Below are 10,744 nucleotides of genomic sequence, written 5' to 3'. Positions count from 1 at the left end.
ACTGCTTAGCAACAAGTAAACAATTCTGCTAGCAATTCAGCTAGCTAAGATAACTGTACAATTTTATGAAAAATAGTTAATTTTTCAAAAGCCTGTCTTTTTTGGTTTGTTCCTTGTTTTGTCTTCTATTGAGTCTTGCAGTTCTCTTGATTTTTTCGATGTACTTCACTCTAAAAAAACATTTAAATCTCAACATATACAGGAGCTCATTGTTCAGCAGCTGCTCAATTATTTTATTATTTTTTATTTATTTTTATTATTGTACGACCTCTAAATAAAAACGAATGAATCAGGTCTGAAAACAAACTAAACTAATATAAATCAAAACAACGATAAAAACACAAAACTATAATAACCTTGTTTCAGATCGATGGATCCAGTCCACTCTGTTTTAACTGTGGGGATTGCCTGTTGAAGCGAACTGCTGGAGAACATTGCTCTTACAATGTTTAAATCACTTAGATTTAAAAAAAATTCACTCAGCACCTTAAAATGACTCCAGGTTATATGATGCATTTCCCCTGAACTACAATTTCGATTGACTGAATCTGGTCTTTGAACTGTTCAAGCTAAGGTCACAAGTCTGATAGCTCTGAGGTCTACTAGTTGTGCAATTACAGTAGCTAAGCTAGAGGACAGTACTGTTTGCTTTGTAGCTGCTAGTGTTGTTCTGCTGACCTTGGTTTGAATCCCTTTCATGAACTACCAATGAATTCTAGATGCTGCCAGGTTTACAAACCTCTCAACCTTGTGAGAAGGGCAGTCCTCAGACACTATTAGTTATCTTTGGCACAACAAGATTAAATGCATCTTACTTCCATTCCTTTATTTCCCATCTGTGATTCAATTTTCTGAGTAGATTGAAAGCCAACATAGAAGTCAGCTTAGAGAAATAATTTCAGCAATTGAAAGGAGTTGTTGAAGGACGTCAGGGAGGGTCGAGGCAGATTGACAGGTAGACAGGTGTCCTGACTGCTCGGTTGAATGTTCAAACAAAACAAGAAACTAGTCACTACCCACTGGTCAATCAACTGGTTGAATCAACATTGTGTCCAATAATAATGGAGATGTAGATTACATCTTACATTTTAGTGTTCCAACTAAACACGGCTGAATGGGATGTCTGTTAACGCGACTCCGTGCAGTCAATGGCTCTATGTTTTATAAATCCATTAAAAGATGCGCTATAAAAAGGTTTTGTTTAATTTCAGCCAGGAGTTTCGAAGTAGTGCTCACGAGCCAAAATGGATCCCTGAAAATTGTGCACAACGTCATCCATTTTATATGATGTTACACACAGCAAATTATCATTATTTTGTAATCCTGCAATTTGTATATGATACGAATTTGTAAGTGTTTAAGATCCTGTTCAAACTCTTTTATTCATCATTCCACATGATAGCTTCATTAAATCATGTGAAGTAATTAATTAACATTGTAAAGAGTACTTGTAAGGAATAATTGATATGCACAGACAGTAACTGAGTCCTATTCCTTATATCGTGCGCTACTTGTGAACAGAGCCCTATGGTCAACTATAGTCTACTACTATATAGGAAATAGGGTACCGTTTGTGTTCACCGGATATAGTATGACCTAATTATAATATGATGGCATGATGCAATCTCCTTCACCTCGCAAGCTTTATGGTCTATATTTTAGTTGTCACTGTATTAGACTAAGCATAGGTGATTTGATGATGTTGAAGTTGAAATGGTGCTGGAATACAGCTCCTGTTTTCTTTACGATTTGCGGTAAGTCTCTGTGGTTCTCTAAATTAATAGTTGTTTAGTGGGCCGAAAATGTTGGAAACATTAACTTGCTTGACCCTGCTGTAGGTCATGTAACTGTTTGTTACATGCAATATGCTTTGTGGACTTCACCAGACAGAGGTTGCTCTTCGATTTTGTGATGAATTCATTCTGCCACTGTGTCTTCTTGTCAGATTTATAGTGTGACCGAATTGTAACATGATGGCGTGATGCAAGCTTTATGTTCTATAAAACATTAAGCCTGAGACTTGTCATCCTTTACATCAGTAAAACATCTGTTCTGTTCTCTCTGTTACGCCTCATTCAGGCTCTCTGATATATTACAAACCCAGAATGCATCCAAAATGGTACCCTATTCCTTACATAGTGCACTACTTTTGACTAGGAATGTAGTACTCTACATAGGGATTATGGTGCAATTTCAGATGCAGCCGCAATGATTTAACCCAGCTAGCTGCCAGAGAGATTCATAAGACACCAAGGCCCTTTAGAAGAGAAAACACTGGGCCTTAAGAGATTTCCATGAATTAAATGCTCAGTCTAAATAGGTGCGGTTCCATTTTCCTCACATACATTTTCAACTTTTTTCTCTGTCAAGGTTTGATTATTTTGAATCTCTTTTGTCATCCATAATTTTTCTAATTTTATTGTGTTTCTCTCGCAGGACAGGAGGGAGTTATAGGCCAGGCTAACTAGAACTTAATAGTCTTAATAGTGCCTTGCAAAACTATTCAGACCCCTTAGATTTCTTCACATTTTATTGTGTTAAAAAGTGGGATTAAAGTTTATTTAATTGTAAAAAAAAGCCTACAATATACATAAAATACTATGTTATATCAAAGTGGAAGAAAAATGTGATAAAAAAATATGAATAAAAAATGTAATAACTAAAATGTAGTCATTGCATAAGTATTCAGCCCCTTTGCTTTGGAAAGACTAAAATGAATTCAGGAGTAAAATGTGGCTTACCATATCACATAAAAAGTTACATGGACTCAATCAATGTGAAATAATAGGGGTTGACATGATTTTTTTAAATGACACACCCATCCTCTGTCGCCCATACATACATCTGTAATGTGCCTCAGTCAAGTATTGAATTTCAAGCACAGATTCAACTACAAAGACCAGGGAGCTTTTCAAAAGCCTCATAAAAAAGGATAGTGATTGGTAGATGGGTAACAATATCAAATCAGACATTGAATATCTCTTTAAGCATGGTCTAGTTAATATGCTGTGTATTATGTATTAAATTACCCAGACACATCAAAGATACAGTCGTCCTTCTGAACTGAGCTGCAGGACAAGGATGCTAATGCTCAGGGATGTTACGATTTTAAAACAGCTGTAGAATTCAATGGCGGTGATGGGAGAAAACTGATGATGGATCAACAACATTGTAGTAAATCCATATACAAAATAAAATAAAACATTCATTGTGTATGCAACATTGCACTAAACTAATACTGCAAAACAACATGGCAAATGAATCCATGTTTTGGCCTAAATGCAAAGCTCTATGTTTGGGTTAAATACAACACATCACTGAGTAACTGCCTCCTTATTTTTAAGCATGGTGGAGGCTGCATCATGTTATGGGTATGCTTGACATCGGCAAATATTGGGAGGTTTTTCAGGATAAAAAGAAATGGGATAGGGCTAAGCACAGGCTGAATCCTAGAAGAAAACCTGCACCAGAGACTGGGAGATGATTTCACCTTTAAGCAGGAAAATAACCTACAACACAAGGCCAAATCTACACTGGAGTTGCTTACCAAGAAGACCGTGAATGTTCCTAAGTGGCCAAATTGCAGTTTTGACATACGTCTGCTTGAAATACTATGGCAAGACTTAATGATTGATGTCTAGCCATGATCCCCAACAGAGCTTGAAAGATTATGAAAAGAATAATAGGCAAATATTACACAATCCAGTTGCGCAATGCTCTTAGAGACTTACCCAAGAAGACTGACTCACAGCTGTAATTGCTGCTATATTTGATTTATTACATTTTTATTCATGTTTATTTGTATTTATTAGAGATCCCCCATTAGCTGCTGCCTTGCAGCTACTCTTCCTGGGGTCCAAACACATTAAGGCACTTACATCATGCATAAAGCAAAAGATAAAACAGTACATCATACAACAATATTACAACGTATGTGTGTAGAGTGTGTGTGTTTGTGTCTCTTCACAGTCCCCGCTGTTCCATAAGGTGTATTTTTTTATCAGTTATTTTAATCTGATTCTACTGCTTGCATCAGTTACCTGATTGGGAATAGAGTTCCATGAAGTCATGGCTCTATGTAGTACTGTGTGCCTCCCATAGTCTGTTATGGACTTGAAGGGACCTCTGGTGGCATGTCTTGTGGGGGTGTCCGTGCTTTGTAGTTTAAACAGACAGCTTATGCATTCAACTTGTCAACACTTATTACAAAAACAAGTAGTGATGAAGTCAATCTCTCCTCCACTTTGAGCCATGAGAGATTGACATGCATATTATTAATGTTAGCTCTCAATGTACATTTAAAGACCAGCCGTGCTTCCCTGTTCTGAGACAATTGTAATTTTCTGAGATCTCTCTTTGTGGCACCTGACCACACGACTGAACAGTTGTCCAGATGCAACAAAACTGGGGCCTGTAGGACCTGCCTTGTTGATAGTGTTGTTAAAAAGGCATAGCAGGCGCTTTATTATCGACAAACTTCTCCCCATCTTAGCTCCATGACAGTTTACAATCCAGGGTTACTCCAAGCAGTTTTAGACACCTCAACTTGATCAATTTCTACATTATTCATTACAAGATTTAGTTGAGGTTTCGTGAATAATTTGTCTCAAATACAAGGCTTTTAGTTTTTGAAATATTTAGGACTAACTTATTCCTCGCCACCATTTCTGAAACTAACTGCAGCTCTTTGTTAAGTGTTGCAGTCATTTCAGTCGCTCTAGTAGCTGACATGTATAGTGTTGAGTTATCGCATACATAGACACACTGGGTTTACTGGGGAATTCCTGATTCTACCTGGATTATGTTGGATAGGATTCCATTAAAGAACACCCTCTGTGTTCTGTTAGAAGGTCGATGACATCCGATCCTCGTTTGCTAAGTCAAACGACACCGCTGGTTCTGCTCACACTGCCCTACCCTATGCTCTGACCTCTTTCTCCCCTCTCTCTCCAGATGAAATCTCGCGTCTTGTGACGGCCGGCCGCCCAACAACCTGCCCGCTTGACCCTATCCCCTCCTCTCTTCTCCAGACCATTTCCGGAGACCTTCTCCCTTACCTCACCTCGCTCATCAACTCATCCCTGACCACTGGCTACGTCCCTCCCGTCTTCAAGAGAGCGAGAGTTGCACCCCTTCTGAAAAAACCTACACTCGATCCCTCCGATGTCAACAACTACAGACCAGTATCCCTTCTCTCTTTTCTCTCCAAAACTCTTGAGCGTGCCGTCCTTGGTCAGCTCTACCGCTATCTCTCTCAGAATGACCTTCTTGATCCAAATCAGTCAGGTTTCAAGACTAGTCATTCAACTGAGACTGCTCTTCTCTGTATCACGGAGGCGCTCCGCACTGCTAAAGCTAACTCTCTCTCCTCTGCTCTCATCCTTCTAGACCTATCGGCTGCCTTCGATACTGTGAACCATCAGATCCTCCTCTCCACCCTCTCCGAGTTGGGCATCTCCGGCGCGGCCCACGCTTGGATTGCGTCCTACCTGACAGGTCGCTCCTACCAGGTGGCGTGGCGAGAATCTGTCTCCTCACCACGCGCTCTCACCACTGGTGTCCCCCAGGGCTCTGTTCTAGGCCCTCTCTTATTCTCGCTATACACCAAGTCACTTGGCTCTGTCATAACCTCACATGGTCTCTCCTATCATTGCTATGCAGACGACACACAATTAATCTTCTCCTTTCCCCCTTCTGATGACCAGGTGGCGAATCGCATCTCTGCATGTCTGGCAGACATATCAGTGTGGATGACGGATCACCACCTCAAGCTGAACCTCAGCAAGACGGAGCTCCTCTTCCTCCCGGGGAAGGACTGCCCGTTCCATGATCTCGCCATCACGGTTGACAACTCCATTGTGTCCTCCTCCCAGAGCGCTAAGAACCTTGGCGTGATCCTGGACAACACCCTGACGTTCTCAACTAACATCAAGGCGGTGTCCCGTTCCTGTAGGTTCATGCTCTACAACATCCGCAGAGTACGACCCTGCCTCACACAGGAAGCGGCGCAGGTCCTAATCCAGGCACTTGTCATCTCCCGTCTTGATTACTGCAACTCGCTGTTGGCTGGGCTCCCTGCCTGTGCCATTAAACCCCTACAACTCATCCAGAACGCCGCAGCCCGTCTGGTGTTCAACCTTCCCAAGTTCTCTCACGTCACCCCGCTCCTCCGCTCTCTCCACTGGCTTCCAGTTGAAGCTCGCATCCGCTACAAGACCATGGTGCTCGCCTACGGAGCTGTGAGGGAACGGCACCTCAGTACCTCCAGGCTCTGATCAGGCCCTACACCCAAACAAGGGCACTGCGTTCATCCACCTCTGGCCTGCTCGCCTCCCTACCACTGAGGAAGTACAGTTCCCGCTCAGCCCAGTCAAAACTGTTCGCTGCTCTGGCCCCCCAATGGTGGAACAAACTCCCTCACGACGCCAGGACAGCGGAGTCAATCACCACCTTCCGGAGACACCTGAAACCCCACCTCTTCAAGGAATACCTAGGATAGGGTAAGTAAGGGTAAGTAATCGTTCTCACCCCCCCCCAACAAGATTTAGATGCAAGTGGCTGTTCCACTGGTTGTCATAAGGTGTATGCACCAATTTGTAAGTCGCTCTGGATAAGAGCGTCTGCTAAATGACTTAAATGTAATGTAAATGTAGACAGGTAACTCTTTATCCACAATAAAGCAGGGGGTGTAAAGCCATAACACATTTATTTTTTTAATGATCGATAATGTCAAAAGCCGCACTGAAGTCTAACAAAACAGCCCCCACAATCTTTTAATCATCAATTTCTCTCAGCCAATCATCAGTAATTTGTGTAAATGCTGTGCTTGTTGAATGTACTTCCCTATAAGCATGCTGAAAAAGTCTGTTGTCAATTTATTTACTGAAAAATAGCATTGTATCTGGTAAAATATGTTTTATTCCAAAAGGTTACTAAGGGTTGCTCACAGGCTGATTGGTTGGGTATTTGAGCCAGTAAAGGGGACTGTACTATTCTATTCTGGCTTCCCTCCAGTCCTGAAGGCATACACTTTTTAGTAGATTTAGATTGAAGATATGGCAAATAGGAGTGGCATCATCGTCAGCTATTATCCTCAGTATTTTTCCATCCAAGTTGTCAGACCTCGGTGGCTTGTCTGTTTTTTTCCACCTCTTCCACACTACGGAATTCAAAATTACAATGCTTTTCTTTCATAATTTGGTCAGTTATACTTGGATTTGTAGCGTCCGCGTTTGTTGCTGGCATGTTATGCCTAAGTTTGCTAATCTTCCCAATGAAAAAAAATCATTCAAATGTTGGCAATATCAGTGGTTTTTGTGATGATTGAGCCAACTGAATAAATGAACGATAGAGCCGAGTTTGCCTTTTTGCCCAAAATTTCAATTAAGGTGCCCCAAGGCTTTATACTATCATTCTTTATATAATGTATCTTTGTTTCATGGTATAGTTTCTTCTTTGTTTTATTCAGTTTGGGTCACATGATTTCTCAATTTGCAGTACGTTTGCCAATCGGTTGTGCAGCCAGAATTATTTGCCATTCCTTTTGCCTCATCATTCTCAATCATATAATTTTCCAATTCCTAATCAATCCAAGGGGATTTAACAGTTTTGAAGTCATTTTCTTAATGGGGGGCATGCTTATTAATAACTGGAAAAAGCTTTTTTATAAATGTGGCAAGTGCAGCGTCTGGTTGCTCGTCATTACACAGCACAGACTAGCAAATATTCTTCAAATCATCAACATCGGAATCACTACAAAACTTATTGTACGACCTCTAAATAAAAACTAATGAATCAGGTCTGAAAACAAACTAAACTAATATAAATCAAAACAACGATAAAAACAGAAAACTATAATAACCTTGTTTCAGATCGATGGATCCAGTCCACTCTGTTTTAACTGTGGGGATTGCCTGTTGAAGCGAACTGCTGGAGAACATTGCTCTTACAATGTTTAAATCACTTAGATTTTTAAAAAATTCACTCAGCACCTTAAAATGACTCCAGGTTATATGATGCATTTCCCCTGAACTACAATTTCGATTGACTGAATCTGGTCTTTGAACTGTTCAAGCTAAGGTCACAAGTCTGATAGCTCTGAGGTCTACTAGTTGTGCAATTACAGTAGCTAAGCTAGAGGACAGTACTGTTTGCTTTGTAGCTGCTAGTGTTGTTCTGCTGACCTTGGTTTGAATCCCTTTCATGAACTACCAATGAATTCTAGATGCTGCCAGGTTTACAAACCTCTCAACCTTCCAGCAGATATATTCCATGGCAACATATTTCCTTCACTTCACTGAAATTCTAACAACCTTGTGAGAAGGGCTGTCCTCAGACACTATTAGTTATCTTTGGCACAACAAGATTAAATGCATCTTACTTCCATTCCTTTATTTCCCATCTGTGATTCAATTTTCTGAGTAGATTGAAAGCCAACATAGAAGTCAGCTTAGAGAAATAATTTCAGCAATTGAAAGGAGTTGTTGAAGGACGTCAGGGAGGGTCGAGGCAGATTGACAGGTAGACAGGTGTCCTGACTGCTCGGTTGAATGTTCAGCAAACAGAAACTAGTCACTACCCACTGGTCAATAACTGGTTGAATCAACATTGTGTCCAATAATAATGGAGATGTAGATTACATCTTACATTCTACTAGTGTTCCAACTAAACACGGCTGAATGGGATGTCTGTTAACGCGACTCCGTGCAGTCAATGGCTCTATGTTTTATAAATCCATTAAAAGATGCGCTATAAAAAGGTTTTGTTTAATTTCAGCCAGGAGTTTTGAAGTAGCGCTCACGAGCCAAAATGGATCCCTGAAAATTGTGCACAACGTCATCCATTTCATATGATGTTACACACTGCAAATTATCATTATTTTGTAATCCTGCAATTTGTATATGTTACGAATTTGTAAGTGTTTAAGATCCTGTTCAAACTCTTTTATTCATCATTCCGTCATGATAGCTGCATTAAATCATGTGAAGTAATTAATTAACATTGTAAAGAGTACTTGTAAGGAATAATTGATATGCACAGACAGTAACTGAGTCCTATTCCTTATATAGTGCGCTACTTGTGACCAGATCCCTATGGTCAACAATAGTCTACTACTATATAGGAAATAGGGTACCGTTTGTGTTCACCGGATATAGTATGACCTAATTATAATATGATGGCATGATGCAATCTCCTTCGCCTCGCAAGCTTTATGGTCTATATTTTAGTTGTCACTGTATTAGACTAAGCATAGGTGATTTGATGATGTTGAAGTTGAAATGGTGCTGGAATACAGCTCCTGTTTTCTTTACGATTTGCGGTAAGTCTCTGTGGTTCTCTAAATCAATAGTTGTTTAGTGGGCCGAAAATGTTGGAAACATTAACTTGCTTGACCGTGCTGTAGGTCATGTAACTGTTTGTTACATGCAATATGCTTTGTGGACTTCACCAGACAGAGGTTGCTCTTCGATTTTGTGATGAATTTATTCTGCCACTGTGTCTTCTTGTCAGATTTATAGTGTGACCAATTGTAACATGATGGCGTGATGCAAGCTTTATGTTCTATAACACATTAAGCCTGAGACTTGTCATCCTTTACATCATTAAAACATCTGTTCTGTTCTCTCTGTTACGCCTCATTCAGGCTCTCTGATATATTACAAACCCAGAATGCATCCAAAATGGTACCCTATTCCTTACATAGTGCACTACTTTTGACTAGGAATGTAGTACTCTACATAGGGATTATGGTGCAATTTCAGATGCAGCCGCAATGATTTAACCCAGCTAGCTGCCAGAGAGATTCATAAGACACCAAGGCCCTTTAGAAGAGAAAAACACTGGGCCTTAAGAGATTTCCATGAATTAAATGCTCAGTCTAAATAGGTGCGGTTCCATTTTCCTCACATACATTTTCAACTTTTTTCTCTGTCAAGGTTTGATTATTTTGAATCTCTTTTGTCATCCATAATTTTTCTAATTTTATTGTGTTTCTCTCGCAGGACAGGAGGGAGTTATAGGCCAGGCTAACTAGAACTTAATAGTCTTAATAGTGCCTTGCAAAACTATTCAGACCCCTTAGATTTCTTCACATTTTATTGTGTTAAAAGTGGGATTAAAGTTTATTTAATTGTAAAAAAAAAAAAGCCTACAATATACACAAAATACTATGTTATATCAAAGTGGAAGAAAATTGTGATAAAAATATGAATAAAAAATGTAATAACTAAAATGTAGTCATTGCATAAGTATTCAGCCCCTTTGCTTTGGAAAGACTAAATGAATTCAGGAGTAAAATGTGGCTTACCATATCACATAAAAAGTTACATGGACTCACTCAATGTGAAATAATAGGGGTTGACATGATTTTTAAAATGACACACCCATCCTCTGTCGCCCATACATACATATCTGAAAGGTGCCTCAGTCAAGTATTGAATTTCAAGCACAGATTCAACTACAAAGACCAGGGAGCTTTTCAAAAGCCTCATAAAAAAGGATAGTGATTGGTAGATGGGTAACAATATCAAATCAGACATTGAATATCTCTTTAAGCATGGTCTAGTTAATATGCTGTGTATTATGTATTAAATTACCCAGACACATCAAAGATACAGTCGTCCTTCTGAACTGAGCTGCAGGACAAGGATGCTAATGCTCAGGGATGTTACGATTTTAAAACAGCTGTAGAATTCAATGGCGGTGATGGGAGAAAACTGATGATGGATCAACAACATTGTAGTAA

Source organism: Oncorhynchus keta, chromosome 19 (genome assembly GCF_023373465.1).
Source record: "Oncorhynchus keta strain PuntledgeMale-10-30-2019 chromosome 19, Oket_V2, whole genome shotgun sequence".
Classification (NCBI taxonomy): Eukaryota; Metazoa; Chordata; class Actinopteri; order Salmoniformes; family Salmonidae; genus Oncorhynchus; species Oncorhynchus keta.
This window is presented reverse-complemented; position numbering follows the sequence as displayed.